Below are 16908 nucleotides of genomic sequence, written 5' to 3'. Positions count from 1 at the left end.
ACATTTAAGGAAATAAACTTTGCCAAGATACTAAAGTAAGACTTTTGAATTGAAATGAAGGACATACAAAACTCAAATTATACTTTATTAACAAAAAAAAAAAAGCAAGAAAAAGAGCCAATTTTGCAGTTGCATGAAGAGAAGTAACTTAAAATACTCATCTGATTCTGAGAAATGAGCCCTGTTCCATGGTAAGAGCAAAATAAAAGGGCACAAACACCAAATCCTGATCCCGAATCAATGGATGAGCAAGATGCACACCATATTTCATCTTATTCTGTTGTGAATCTCCATTACAAAACAGAAAAAGCTGAAAAGCAAACAAACAAGACAGAAACTGAGTTGTACATCAAGAAAATAAAATTTCCTAGTTGCTGGAAGTGACTACTAGAAAACTGGGAGAATGGGACGGCACACATATAGTATGAGTAGGAAGAAAGCAAACAATAAGCAGATAATGCTTCAGCCTACTGAAACATATCCATCAGTGCTTCCTGCAAACACCAGACTCTTACTTTTGGAAAGGCTTCAATTAACTCTTTAATTGTTCCTTCATGCTATCCTTCTCCAATTGATAACAATTAAAAAAATATAATATATACAGAACATGATACGTGTAGAACTAATTTACAGCTGCCACTATTTCAAAAGTATAGTTTCTTAATCCTGAAGAGCATATAGATATCACTGAAAATGTCCAGTTTTTAATTCAGACAAACAGTACTATAATATCAGTCTGAAAACCAGAGTTACAATGCATGGGAGAATCAGCCTATTTACTTACTGTTCTCTCTGATCAGCCTTGTAAAGAGATGATTTGGGCTGAATTTTAGCCCTGTGCTCTGCCTTTCAGGGTTATCTCCCAAGCTGAGTACAGATATATCAATATCCCAACCCTTTGCAAACATCCCAAGCTCTTCACAACCTAACTTCACGCCTAGATGCTGAAGAATGAAGAATGTTACTCTTGAGTGTGAGGGACCCACAGGGTGGGGACAGTGTGATGTGTCTTGAAGTCTTCTCAGTGCTGCTGCCAGGATTGCTAGAGAAAGGATGCAGCCAATTCTTGACAGACTGTGAGCAACTGCTGACATCCTCCTCTCTCAAATCCCCATGGTAGGGCACATAGGGACACAGTGGATCAGAGACATTTCATTTTGTGATGCATCACTTTCAGGAGAGTGGTGAAATGCAATGTTCTGCTCACTGGAAGCATGTTCCCAAATTTCATACAAAGTCAGCTGAGCACAGGAAGAGATTCTGCGGACCAAGAAATAGCAGCAGCTTGTTTTTCCATAGTGCATGGCTGCTATGTGAGGCTATGTGCGTGGTAGAGGTACAGATGAAGAAGGATTCTTGCAAAGATAGCTGCAGAGAATCCCCCATTGGGCATACCTCATTTCAGCCGCAATGCCCCCGGGGGTGTTATTTTTAAGCAGCTGGCACTGTAGATGGCCAGGAGAATGGGATGGGAAGCATTGTAACACAGCTGTGATAGCTGCTGTCACTGTGGTAGCTGACTGGTAGAAAGATAGCTCTACAAATAGGACAACATTAAGAAGAGGATGTAAGGAAGTGTTTTATTTTCATTCCATTGCCCTTAACTACTATAAATTCTTCAGGCAATGAGATGTAAGGAGACAAGAGTCTCAGCCTTCCTCTTGACTTATCCTGATTAATGCTCTGCCAGAAGGAAGTAATATACTAATTGTTTGTGATCCAGAAAAGATAAGTTCCTGACTTTGCATATATTACCAAAACTGAGTTAGATAATGCAGTCTTAAAGGCAGGCTTTGGCACATTTCTCACCAGTGAGACATGCTGAACTGAAGAGGGATGTGTGGCTATGATTATTGCATCCAGCTTCCAAAAAGGATGCCTCCTTCTTCAAAGCCAGAGCAAAGAGACTGAATCCACTCCACATGCAGATTCAAGTGTGCGATAAAAACTGAAGGTACTTTAGAGTGTACCCCATGTCACCAAATCTTTTTGTGGAAACAGTAAGACTAATTTAAGACTGAATATGTTCAGTGGCTATGCTCTGAAAAAACACAATATATGCTGTTAATCACTAACACATTATCTAACAGCTTCAGCAATGACAGGTTGCCACATGTGCTGGGGCTTTTGATTAAAGGCTGGGCAATTCTCTGAGAAATGGGAGTTAATCACTTTGGACCAGTTTGCTACCTTCACTAAGAGCTGCTTCTGCAGCACGTTTCACTCTATGCTGTTGTTGAACTGCAAAGTGGTTAAGCAGGTTCTTTATCCTTCTAGATCTGGGTCTTGACACTTGCATAAATAATACTGGTGAAAAAGCATTGCTCAGACCAGTCTAGGGCATCCCATCCCTCCTTTCTTTCTCTGCAAGATCCTGAAGATTCTGGTTGAAGAAATTGGCAATTGCAAAGACCATATTGATATTAAATTTGCTTTAAAAGCTTGGAAGCTCAGTATTTTTGTCCTCTTGAATGCTGATTTCTCCTGTCTTTTGTAACTGCCCACTGGGTCTTGGCCCTGTCCCTTTGAAGTGCACAGAAAGAAACAAGGATCGCAGAATCTGCTCTCACTGTGACACATCATACATGTAACTTGCTTTAACTAAACTAGACTGAACTTTCCTACCAGGTAGATACATAAATGCCAATCATGATCTTTGCTGTTTAGAGCAGTTTGACAATATTAAGACTATAGGTTAGGAAAGAAGTGAGCAAGTAATTCAGGGTGGGATTGTTGTGCACTAGGAAAGCCGCATGATAATTCATGCATAGTACTTTGTATAACCTTGTCTAGTTTAAGTAAAATCAATTTTTTGATTACCACAATTATTCCCATAGATTATAAAAAGAAAAAAACCCTACTCAAATTGTGTCAGATATTAATATATCTCTGAATATCTCTCAGCATGAACATATCTCTGTAAGTGAAAAAGGAAGTGTTTCTGATGGGCATACCTCTGATTTTCTTTCTCATTCTTTTAAAATAAATATTTGAACTTGTTCCCTAACAGATACATGTCAGCAAAAGCTAAATGAAATAAACTATATCAGCTGCATATTTTAGCTTTGATAAAATTCAGTTAATTTCATTTATTTTTAATAAATTTAAGGATGGCATAAGATAAAAACTATCTGCATACTTTAATACATATGGACAGACATATATATTTACAAACCTTGCTTAAGTAGTCTTCTCATTTCTTCTTGTTTTCAAAGGCCCCAAAGGATTCAAATGACATATGGCAAGAATTCTTTTAAGGTAGTCATATTAAAAAAACTAAGCAGATAGAAATACGTGGTCATTGACTATAAGATCAAACTGCCCAGGGAGTCTGTTGTGAATACCCAGTCTATTCTGAAATGGGATTTTATTCTTCTTGATCTGTATTTTATACAAAATGTGTGCTTTCCATTTTAAAGTAAATGTACATATTGAGCCATAAGATTATTGTTTTTGAAAACAGATTTGAGTAAAAAAATCCTACTTCTAAGTTTAGGATCAGGTACTTAAAAATTATTATTATTTTTCTATTAGCAACTTCCAAAGTTATAATTGGAATACAATTTGAATTCAGCCACAGTAGTCCCACCTAAGGTAAGATATCAGCTAATTCAACTGAAAGTTGAGGGTCTCACTTTTCACAGTTGACACACTTGCATCCATTTTTAGATTTCTTTGAGTATGTAAAACAATTTAAAAAAGCAGATGGGCTTTTATGCTGCCAATTTGAGCAATTTTTTATTCATTACTGCTCCTGTTTTAATTATTAGCACAATTCAAATATAGTGATGATTTAAAGCCTCTGGGAAAGAAAGTAAAACTAAAAAAGACTTAAATAGTTTAATATAAAGCAAATAAGTACAGTGAACAATCACAGAATTTTCATACAAAATCAATTTAACAGCAGACCAGTAATATCTGTGACTCCACTATTATAATTCAAGGGACTGAAGATGCAATGCTGACCAAAATTCTTAAAGATTATTTACTCTTTAGACCTTTTCAAGTGTACAAGTGATTCATAGTTAGCCTGTTTGTCACAGCAAGTTTGATTTCCAAACCTGGAATTTTAATAATTTTAATAATTTAGTAATTGCTTGCAGTTTTGGTAGGAGTTTTGCTGAGCCCTGCAACCCAACTTCATAGGAGGGTGCAGCCATGGGTAGCCAGACTATGGTTTTGATTCTACAGAACAAAAATCCTCATTGAAACATTCTTTGAAATCCTGAAATTTGAAATATACAAATCTTTTCAAATTTTACATATACAGCTTGATAAAATGGAGTACAGGATTTTGGGAATCCCAGGAACACCCTGAAAAATTTACAGAAATCAGCTAGAACCTCATATATTGTTGAGTTTTCATTACAGATGTTTTGGTATTTGACAGTTACATACTGTACATAATTAATTTGGTTCTTTTCCCCATAATGTGCATGACCTGACTGTAATTTTCACAAATTGGATCATTTTTCATAATTATTAATCATATCATTTATGTGAACAAATGTCAGGTTATGGTTTGTCTTCAAATGCAGAGCTGCTTCTTCAGCTATGTATGACTGATCATGTAAACCCATAACCCTGGCCTCTTCTCTGGATACTCGTTATAAATAGGAGCAAAGAAAATATTTCAAAGGCTTTGAAATTTTAAGGGAAAGCAGAGAATGCTTTAAGCAGAAAAAGGCAGTAGACACAGGAAAATTAGGACAGCTTGTGATTTTCCTGTTATTATTTCCAAAACTTTCCTTTTTCAAAGGATTATGTTTGATTACACTCATAGACAGAAGATTAACAAATAGTTTGTGGCGGTTTTTAACACATCAAAGTCAACAGAAATACAGGATTTTAAACATTTCAAAAATCTTGGGTTTCTTTGCAGTAACTAAAGTGTCTCATCCTAAGCCAAAGGATGTGGTTTACTGACACATCTTAGATTCTTACTTTTAAAATTTCAGCTTTCTCATTGTGCCTCACAGAGAATTTATTCCTGCATAATGAGAAGAGTGGGGAAACCACCTGCAGACAAGTGAAAAAATAAGCTGTTTCTCCTAATCAACTTCAACTTACTCTACAGCCAGTGGAAAGAGATGCTTCCTATGGCAGGTCCTCTGATCTCCAATATCCATGACAGGTTAGAGGAATCCCAAATTCTTGCTGTGAGTTTAGGAAAGTACTTTCCAGGGCTTTCCTATTCACTGGCTGTTGCTTCATTCTAACATGCTGGTCTGTCTCAATACAGATCTGTTCATTGAAACTCTTTTTAACAACACTCTGAAGGAAGTCCCAGGAGCTGAGCTGTACAGGAGACCTCAGCAGAATTGCTGCCACTGAAGCTTTGTCTGTGCTGAAGGCTTGTGCCTTCACTCTCCCAGCCCCAGTGCTTTTACTACCCACAGCAGGGGATTGCTGCAGCAGATCTTGACTCCCTCCTTGCTTGTTCAGCTTTCCTTCAAGGGCAGAATAGGGTGGACAGAAGAAAGAGGGATTCATCTTAGCAGGTGTGGTGCCCTGACATGGGCACCAGGACACATCCCCTGTGGGTAACTCAGCCTGGCTGGAGCTCCCTCCCAGCTGTTCCAGCAGCACTCTCAAACTTCTCTTAATCCAAACACAGAGCTCTTCAGCACTGGTTCAAATAAAATACCTAAGTATGAAATAATCTGGACACATGGTGGCCATTTCTCTGTCTCTCCCTGAGCAGCACTCTCTGTTGAGCTGGTTTGTGTCTTTTGATCTGGACTTTCCCCAAAGCAATAGTTAAGAGGGAGCAGCATTAATCTTCACAAGTAAAGCCAGGAGCTAAATACCTCTCACACCCGTTGAAATAAGGGAGACATTGCTAGCATGCCTCTCCACCCTGCAAGGCTGCTATCAGCATCCTGCAATCCTAACAGGCGTGCTGCTACTTCTTCCCTTTCCTGCTAGCCTGCAACTGTGCTGGCTGCTCAGGCTGTGTGATACAGCCTTTGCTTTGATACCACACTAAAGGTTTTAAAGTGGAACATGCCACAGAATTAGGAAGGGTGAATTGGCTTGCTTTCATGAATCATAATCTTCTCTTTCTTCTTCTCCCTCCTTTCCCACGCCCCTTATCACTCATCCTAGCTCTGGACTGGCACTGTTCCCACTAGGTATGCTGCTGTTCTTTCTTCTGTCAGTTCCTCACTGCTACTGTTCTACCTTCTCTTACACCCAGAGAAACTTCCCTGCCTGAATCTTACTTGCAGCTTCTCTTATTTCCCCCCAGATTCCATTCACTCATAACAGTGGTAGCTGTAAATAGCTCCTCAAAGCTGACTGGCTTCTTAAGCAAGTAATTTCCTTTAAATGGCCCTATAATAAAGAAGAAAAAAAAATCTATGTTTTTACTGTTCACTACCTGAGGAAAAGGGATATTTTGAACCTGACATGAGGACAGATGAAGGCAAGCAGTGATAAGTGGAAAAACTTGATACCAGCTCCTGACTGGCTATGCTCCCTTGTGACAGCTTCATGCCTCCTACTCCTCCAGAGTGTGAACAGCTGTCCACTGCTGCTTTTTGTCCACAGGCTGCATTTGGTGTGCACAGATCTGTGCACTGAGGCTTTGGGAGATTGGCTAGAGTTTGTTGGGGGATCTCTGGATGTGAGGAGACAACTTCATTGACCCTTGGGATCTAGACTTGGCCTGGTGTGTTGACTGCCTTGTAACTCTTTGTTGAAATGTAGGGTTTCTTTGTGAGGTCAGTTCAAAAGGAACAGAAGTTAGCTGAATGCTGGACAGTAATGAGCAAAAGCTGAGAGCAAAAGGCTGTACCAGGACCAAGTCAGGTTTAGTACCAGGGATTTTTACTTTGCAAACAGAAAGTTGTAGGAACCCCAGAGCAGAAACAGTGACAGGATGACTCCTATGACAGGTCACGGAACAATGCAGAGACTTGCAAAGCTGACAGAAATATTTGCTGTCAAGAGAAGCCTGAAATTACAGCTCATTGGCCACTAAGGAGAACAGCTCTTCAGGAAAAGGATTCCTGCACAGGGTGCTGTGATGGATCTGCCCTGACCACTTCCTCTATTTGCTTCTGGTGCTCTGCTTAAACCACAGTGCTGTCATTTGGAATGGCTGATAGAAGGCAGACCTCAAGTTCAAATGTAGCCAAGGGTTTACATAAAACAAGGGATGAGCCTACCCCCATCCTTCAGGTGCAAGAGAAGGAGCAAGCAAACCTTTGTTAGGCAGTGGAAGGACAATGAGCAGCAGCACACTGCCCCAGCCTCCTCTCCCACCTTTGCAGGGAGATAGAAGTGTATTGCTCTAACTCAGCTGTCTCTGTGGGTCACAATACAGAGGCAAAGGGTGCTCTGCCATCAGCTAATTTAGTCCACCAAAACAGTGGAAAGGTAACCCATGGGAAAAAAACAGACTTTTTTTCTCTTTTAGTGAGCTGATGTGTATCAGCACAGGAACCAAAAAGAGTAGATACTGGAAGATGAGACAGGGGAGGAGCAGGGAAAAGAGGATAGGAAGCCAGGATGGGGTATGCCAGATTTCCTCCTTTTGTCTGCAGTAGGACATTGTGGGCTCAACTGCCTGTGAAACTAAAGCCTTGGGGTGAAGTTACACACCCATTTCAAGCTGAAAGAATTGTTCACTAACACAAGAAGGGAGTCTCCCAACTTCAAGGCCCCAACATTTTTGTGAGATCCTGCCACACAGTTGTTTGTAACTCTTGTCCTCCTTTCCTTCAGTTTTTTTTTTTTTTTTTTTTTTTTTTGTGGAAGATTAATTTTCAGAAATCAGATCAGAATGAATTTAGTAATACAGACTTTCAGAAAAGGGTTTTGTGGATGGGGTAACCTTGTCCAACTGGGGTTATTAATGACTTAATTTTGCCCTGCTTGCTTTGCTATTAACAGACACACTAACAGAAGATCATAGAATCATAAAAGATGACCAAAAGGGGAATGTGTAGGGGAGTTAGCAGGACTTTCAAAAGAAGATATACTGGTTTTGTAATTTAAATAGAGGGAGAGACCTCTTGTATCATCACCTGCCAGTGATGATACAAGGTAGGGATGGTAGAAACATCATCAAGATCCTTAGGACATCTCTTGTTTGTCTATAAACCCGGATCTCTGTTTTGCAGTTTGGGTATCTGTCTACATTTCACTGCTTTGTAAAGGTCTTTATGGTCTTAGTCTGAAAAGTAATGAAGCATCAGAAACACCTGTTCTTCTTCTATAAAATGCAGTCCATGGCTGTGTTCTTGTTCCTGGTACTGGGCCAGGCTCCCTGATGCTGCAGAGTTTCCAGCACAGGGAGGGAGCTGGTTATAGTTTCCTGGTTATCTGAGTCAGCTGCTGCAATGTATATACACCAGATGACAATCATCCCACAAGGGACTGCTCCCCAAGCTAAGAATAGCTGGAGAAGTGAAAAGAAGGGACTATAAGGAAGGGAAGCTGTCCCAGTGTCTGCACTGAATGGACTAGGTTGCAGCTTGTACAGCTTTATCATAATTAATAACAAAAGTGATAGGGACGAGGGGCCTGTAATCTTGGCAGCCCTTCAGCATCTGATCAGCTTCATTGGATATCTTCAAGTAACTCAGATCTAAAGCACTAGAGCAATCAGGCTCCTGTCAGAGGTGGAAGAGGGTGTTTCTGAGTCTGATCAGAATAAAAAGTTTGTCTCCATGGAATAATGTCAAGTAAACCCACCGACTTCTGAATATGAAGAACCCACCTCACCCTTGGGAATGGGCTCACAAAACTCATAACACTCATAACATTCATTTGGGCTCATATGGGCTCATAACACTAATTTTCACTAAAGAGGAGTTGTTTTCTACAAAAGGCACAGGAAAGAAGCCTGAATAAATACTTTGGTGAATAAGAAAAACAGGTGAAATATTTTTTTAAATTATGGAAATCCTTAGTTCTGAGTATAAATTCAGGTCTGTGGCAATTTTTAAGTCTTTAGAGGCTTGAGGAGTTATGGCTCTGGTTATGTTGCCAGTGATCCCAGAGACCTGGACTGGCCTTCTTGCAGTAGGTCAAAATATGTCCTTTGTATGCATTTGAAGTTGGAAACCTCTTTTTCTAAACATTTCTTTCGAAATTACTCATTTCTATCCAAAAGCAGTAGTAATGATAATCTAGGTTTCACTTTTATGGCAGCATTATGATTCATATCCCTGTATATCTATTCTATATGTATGTTTTGTTAAATATCCTCAGTAATTTAGGCATGAAACAATACACTTTCTGTTCCTTAGTAATAGCAGTGATACTGAGTATTTTTCAATCCTATTCTGATTTGATGGCAACAGGCTCTTGTGTTCCTCCTGGCAGCAATCAGCTAGACTATTCAATTTGTATCCACTTGAAAAAGTTCATATTTGTGCCTAATATGATCACTTTACTATCATATATAAATAGACTGTCACAGTCATTCCTCAGGAAAGCATGAAGACTGAGGGGAACATCTGCCAACATATTTCTCCTTCTGAAAGTAGAATTCTTTATTACTCACCGGAATTTACTCATGAGATCAGTGACACACATGAATTAAAATCTCTAGCACATGTGTTTATGAGAATTTTTATTCGACTTCAGTCATAACTCAGACAGCCCTGTTCTTTTCAACAGTGCATTATATTTTCTTTTCCATTTTCTTTTCTTGATTTGGTTTACTTTTCACAGGTTTCCAGATTTGTCATGTTCCACGTGGAAAGTAAATATCAGGATTTCTTTATCCTGTCTTGGAATTGCTCAGGTGACTCATTAAGATGAGAGCACACTCATTTTCTGCGAGGGAGGAAGACCACATCCTAGTTTTGATGTTTCCAGCGTGAAAATCTCAAAGTGCCATTAACAGTGCTTCTGAGCTCAAAAGCAAGAACTATTAAAAAATTTTGACATTTTTGTGTTTCCTTTTGACAATTTCCTATTTAATTGATCATTAAGGCGGAGATCACACTTGTGCTCTGTCCTTGTCCCTCACAGACACAGATCTCTTTACAGCACAGCTCCCCACAAGACACACACACACAATCTCTTCAAGGCCCCTCAATCCCTACAAACCCCCACACTGTATGAAACATCAGCCCTGGGAAAGAAAGAATTGCCTTGCCCTCCGTGTGGCAGCTGTTGCATTTGGAAGGGAACAGATGGACCTGGCAAGGTCCACTTGGGTGCTCCATCTACTTCAGTGGGTCAAGTTGGATGCTGTGCTGCAGGCAACCAACAGTAAAGTCTTAAACAAGCACTGGAGCACGGGCTGGAGCCCTGGCCTGACCCAGTGTCAGGCAAGGAGCCTGTGCTGTGGCTTGCAGGGTGCTTCTGAGCATGTAAACCCTCAAGGATAAAGGGGGGTTGTAGGTTTTCAGCATGAGTCAAACATGGACCAAAAAATTAGATTTTTTTTTTCTCTAGGTTACAATCCTACCTTTCAAGAGAAGGTTATATTCTTCAGTCCCTTTGTGTACCCAGGCTATAGCTTTCACAACATTCTTGAGGAGAGGTAAAATTGTTACTGTGTTTTACCCATCTAAGAGAAAACCTCAAGGATTAATGGCACAAAATGAGCTTTCTAGCACTTTTCATTTGCATCATGGTATATTCATGATTTAAAGTTCACAGACACATAGAGAGCTGTGACAAGTGTCATGTCTGAGTGTGGCTCTGGTGCCACTGTCAGCCAAGCTAGTTTGCAGTGGTAAGGATACGGCCCTGTGTTTTGCATGCATTTGTGTTATTTTTCACATGGAAGCTTCCTTTTATAAATATTTGCAGGTTTACACAAAATGCACATGAAAATACATACACAGAAGCCAGCACACACACATCCATATGTGTAGTTCTCCCAAATAACTAAAATCCCCTGCTCCTTTTAGAAAACCATCACTACACAGGAGCAGTATTTTCTGCACACTCAGTGATTATAAAATATCAGGTTAATGTGCTGTGCGCTTTATCTATTACTGTGGATTTGACAAATAGGTTATTTTCACCTTTTTTGTTAAAACAACACAAACCTGGTTTCTTCGAAGTCTGCATTTTTTACATTTGGAAGTAAACATCCCTTAAAAACAATCTTCTGCAATAACCTTATATCATATCTTCTTACTCCTCAGTGGAATGAATTGCTCATGCAGCTGGCAGCATTTAGCTTTATGTTTGCATACCCAGTGATGTGGCCAGGTTTCATAATGCTGTGAATACCAAAGCATAAAACCGCTTTTCAAAAGCAAATTCATAAATGCACTCATGCATACCTTTTTGAGTTATGAGGTGGCTGCAGATTTGGCAGTGCTGACTTGATGCAGTTTTGACAGGTTAGGTTAAAGGATTAAGTCTAGTCTGTCTTCACTTTGCCCTGGCTCTGACACACTCTAAAAAAAGTTGTAGGCTGGCTCTGTGCCTAGTATGACCTCTACATCTCCTCAGAGTGACAACACTTCCCTTTAAGGCTCTCCAAAGGTCAAGGCAGATAACTTGTTGAGTCTTCCAGATACTTTCTTATCTGTGTCTCTTTCTCCTAACCTCACACAGTGGAAGAAATATGCAAAACCTTGGAGGAAAACAAATCAGGCTTCATGAGGAATAACCAGCACTAGATCAAATATTTCTATCAACCCTTTCTTTATTATACAACCCTTATTTACAACAAACATCTGAGATCACAAGTCACTAAAATCAGATACGTGTTCCATAAAAAGAGATCTCAGTGCCCATCTTCTTTTTGCCCTGGCTAATTTGCAATTGAAAGCAACTTTCAAGCACTTAAAAAGAGAGAGCTGGGGAAATAATGATATGATGACAGAAGAGTACACTCCTGCAAAAAAAGCCTATGGTATTTGTTTAACAACTGTTCACCTTTGGGAAAAAAATAATGTGAACAAATACGGATGATAAGCTCAGCCCTTTATTCTGGCATTATGCCAAAGACTCTTACAGAGAAGTGTTGGTGTATGCAAGATTCATAGAGGTTAATAGATTTTAAAAACCAGAATACCATCTGTTTTTCTCTATGATCTATCCATTTAATTTCATCTAGTATTGTGTTGTGTTTAAAGGTTTGTGACTGACTGCAAAACATCACTTAGGAAGGAGAAAAAAACCCTCAACATTCTGTTTTGATGTACAAGTTCAAATTAAAAAGATAAATAATCTTTCTATACACAGTGTTATCACTTTATATTCTGATTACTGGAATGAGTATTTTTGTCTTCTGAATTCAAGTGCCTTACTGAAAGGAAATACTTCTGGTAGTTAGAGAGCTATATACAGGGGACATACATCTCTTGAGTATGATTCTTTTGAGAGAAACTAAAAACTTTAAGCTTCCTCTAGGTTTGGTTGCAAAGTGGAATTTTCTGTCTGTAAAATCATTCCTATAGCACTAGTGCTCCTTGTCTGAGCACTCTGAGATTTTTAAATCTTTTTTGAAGAATGGATATCAGACTGCATTTTAGCAATGGTGCCAGTAACTTTGTGGACAGACAGAACACAGCTCTCTTCCCCTGTTCCATGATTTCTTGTTTGTAAATCCACAGACTTACACTAATCCTCTTGGCTGCAGCACCAGATGAGAAAATATTTCCACCAAAAAGTATTATTACCTTGCCAGGCTCTGTGCTTCTCAAAGTATTCTCTCCTTAATGTTAAATCTTCAATTTTGTTTTCCTGTGTGGGGGGTCTTACACTTGGCTATATTAAAATATGTAATTTTTTCCCCAGTTTATTAAACAATTAAGAGAATCATGTACAGACAATCCAGCTTCATGAATTTTTACCACAGGTTCTGTTTTTGTGGCACCTGAAAACCTTATCAACAGTTCTTTTATACTTCTTATATGCTTTTTTTCAATGATTTGTGGCTTCACTAGAGCAAGAACTGGTCTGTGTGAGACCTCAGCGGAAGCATACTTGATTATGATACTTTGGTAATTACTCTGTTGGATATTTATCATTCATATATCACATATCATATTGTCTCATGATAGTGACAAATTTGCATGGTAATATGTGAAAAACTGTACAGATATTCAGCCTGAACAGAATAATAAACGAACCTTTAATCAGCTCATCATCTCTTAAGAAAGGAAATGAGGCCAGCAAAAACTGTTTTATTTTAAAAAAAATTAAGTCAGCTGAAAGGAATTGTAATCTCATCCTTTATTTTTCATATCAGTTATCCTATTATTTTGATAAACTCCATGTCATCTTCACAGATTTATTGTAATGATCATTTTAAAGTACAAATTTACCTGCCATCCTTTAGAGTTTCCCTGCCATTCTGAAATTTTAAAATGTTACCAGGAACAACCTTCAAAATTATTTGAAAACACCTGGATTTAAATGACAAAGATTCCTTTGTAAAAAGCCCTTGCGATGGATGTTTAATTTGTTTCTGAAGCTCATTTATTTCTGACTGTGCAAATGACTTTGTGACCAAGGTTTTTTTCCGTTACAGAGCACCTGAAGTAAGAAGTTATAAACCCAACTTAGAACATAGCTATAAGCCCAGCTACTGACATATGGAATCCCTCATATTTTTTGTTTGAACTTCAAATGCATGACCTCAGACTCAGGTCAGTTTGGGGCTGGGTTTCGGTCCCTCTATAGAAGAAGTGCAAGGAGAGGGGGAAGGAGTAAATACCATGAGGTTCACCCTCTGAGGTTTTGGTTGCTTTGTTTATTTCTATAAGTATTGCCAAACACAGTGGTTGCTTCATGGGCTGAAGGAGTGTGAGGATAAGAAGGTGTCAGCCAGGACAGGGGCTGGGACAAGAATGCCCATCTTCCTGCAGTGCAGGGACACAGGTGTGCCCTGCTCCCAGCAAGTGTGAGCTCCATGCTGCCACAACATGCTCCACAGCAAGGGGTGCAACCCAAAATGCCCAACATCTGCATGTTAAACTGCAAAGAGGGTAGATTTAGATTCAATATTAGGAACAAAATTCTCTGTAACCCTGGCACAAGTTGCTCAGAGAAGTGGTGGATACCCCATCCCTAGAAGTGTGTACTTTACTAAACATGTACCAAATATAGCAATGTATGCAGACTGTCCTCACAGTGGACAGTTTTTTCTTCCTTCAGTACATTTTGGAGTCATTACCAGCAGGTACAGTGATGTTTAGCCAAGTACTGAGGCTCAATACCATATATTCTGCTTGTCAGCCTACATCCAGGAAGATTCAGAGCGTGAGATTTAAATTTTCTTTCTAAAGAGCTTACACATCTTTAAATCTAATTATCCTGTGAACCCAAAAAACAGTTTGGTGAACTTAAGTACCCATCGATTATGATTCAAGAGTAGTTTTAAGCAGGCTAATTTCTACATGGAGTTATTATCCAGCATGGATTGCTGCGAGTAAAGAGGACAATGGTTCAACAAGGAATAAAAATGAATTTCATGTTTTAACATTAGAAAGAGTAAATAAGATCATGTATTAATTAAATAAAAGACTAAACAGGACAAACCTTTGGAGCAACAGACATAACATTTACGAATAAAATCAACATGGCAGGGTAAAGGTCGGAGAAGATCAAGTAAGACGCTAATAGTTGTGCTTTTTCCATTTTCTTATCGATCAATATTATGTTTTTCCCAGTGAAAATGCAACAGCAGAGTTATTGCTGACCTTTTTCTCACCCTTCCATTGTGTATAAAATCACAGCAAAATAACAAACAACTTCATAAGCTGCAGAATTTTTTGAGTCAAAAAGCCTATGTCCAAAAAATAATTGTTTAAATGATGCACAGTAAAAAATGCTCTTTCCATGGGAAGAAGTAATCTACCTCTCTCCTAATTACACATGTGAAAAACTTTGTGCCAGCTTAAAAGTCAATAGGAAAATATTTTTTGGGGGAAAATTCAGCAATACACTTTGCCAGCAGTTTAAATAATTAACAGGTCAAGTACACTTTCAGCAACAATAATAGGAATTAAGTATATATTTCAATAGGAGCTAAGGACCTATATATTTCACTTATTATAATATGAGATTTTTCCTGATGCTTAATTCCTCCTTCTCACTTTCATGTAGCATGGATCAAAATTCTGTTTATTAACAATGATTACTCATATTGCCCTTTAAAAACTAAGAATAATCTTTTGTAAGAACTTTACATTACTTACTAATAAGGACATGATGGCTGCAGTGAGCAATTCAATCAACAAATTGTATGTTCTGTTCCAGCAAAATGACACTTTCCATTTTCTGCCTCTGCCACTGCCACCAGGAAGAATGACACAGAAACTGAGGCAAAGAATAAGAGAAATTTAAAAAAAAATGGAAAGAAATAATTTACAGTGATTTCAGTTAATTCAGAATGATACAGTGAGTGCTTTATCCCATGTAATATTTTTATTTTGATCAGTTAAGATTAGGAACATAATAAAAGTTTACATATGTAAAGCTGAACTGATTCATCATCACAGGGGTATTACGACATACCATAACCATGAAGTTTCTTTCAAGTGGAAGAAGAAATGTTTATATTTTTCTACTGTAAATTGTATTTGCAGATTCTGTAGATATAATAAAGAATAGCTGGTTTATTGAAAAATATTCACAATTCTCCTTTCGAAAATAGATACTGAAAACACCATCAGAAGATAAGTAGTGCCTAGTAAAAAGTTTATTCTCATTTCCAGTGTGCAGGTAGTGAAGACATAATTACTTTACATAAAAATTAGATAATCACAGGATTATCTACATACAAAAGTATCTTGGTAAATCACACGGTCTGGTGCTCAATGGCATATGTTTTGTTGCAGAAAGTTATACACTCACTAGATGTCCCTTTATGTGACATACAGGGTGTGGTGACTTCTGTAGACAAAGGAAGCCTCTTTGTCTTCATAAAAGTTATAGCTGCTTCCCTAATTAAAAGCCACCAAAGAATAGAAGCATATAAGGTAATTCAAGAATCCATTAAAATCTCAATATTACATGTTAGATTTCAAAATCTGAACAGAGGCTACAACACAGTGAAGATGCCTCATATACACATAAAAAATGCTTTGTGGGAGATTGGAAGCCTTGACAGCTATCACAGCTTTCTCTTGAACTGTGATATAGTTGAAATTTACTCTGAAGCCATGACCTATAAAAATATGAGATTATTGGGGAATTTCTGCCTTTGTTTAGACAAGCTGGTTGCAGCCAAACTTGTTTTTACGAAGGTACTTGAAAATGAAGCCTCAGAGTACTCTATGAGTATTTTCAAAACACAGATGGCAAATGCAGAGACTCCAGATGCATTATTTATTACCAAGTCTCATAATTCATTTAATGATGTAATTGTTTTACAAGCCTGGGTCGTCATTTGTGAATATCTGAGTGTAGTGACATAGAAATTAACCTAATAAAATGCTGCTATCGTGCTTTACTGTGCCACAGCAGTTACTGTAGGCAGTACACAGCTCTGCCTTGCTCTCCTCCTCTTTGTTTTCCTTGCCTTCCACACTAAACTGAGAGTAATGCTCCTTGAAGTTACAGAGAACACCATCCAACAAGAGAGAAGATGTATTCTTTTCTAGCTATTAGCCCAGTCATTTCAACATTTCCTCAAAACACTGGACACCCACTGGAAATGCTCAAACTCTGGAACTCCAGACAGGTTCTAGCAAAAGCTGTGCAGAAAAGAAGAAATCTGAGTACATTAAAACACTGTGATGGAGACATAGGAAAATGCAGAACCTTCCATACTGCTTTTCTGCTATTTCTTGCTGTACATTTACAGCTCCAACCCACCTTCCATACCTTTAACAATTGCTACTACCCCACAACAAGTAAAAGCTGAATTGAAAAGCATGTCACAGTTTTCTATCTGGTGAGACACTGGCTTTGAGCAGGATATTACTGTAGGATATTAGTGTTAGGATTATCAAATTCCCAAGGTAACCTTCT

The sequence above is a fragment of the Molothrus aeneus genome, chromosome 1, assembly GCF_037042795.1.
Source record: "Molothrus aeneus isolate 106 chromosome 1, BPBGC_Maene_1.0, whole genome shotgun sequence".
In the NCBI taxonomy this organism is placed as follows: domain Eukaryota; kingdom Metazoa; phylum Chordata; class Aves; order Passeriformes; family Icteridae; genus Molothrus; species Molothrus aeneus.
Note: the sequence above shows the minus strand (reverse complement) of the source record.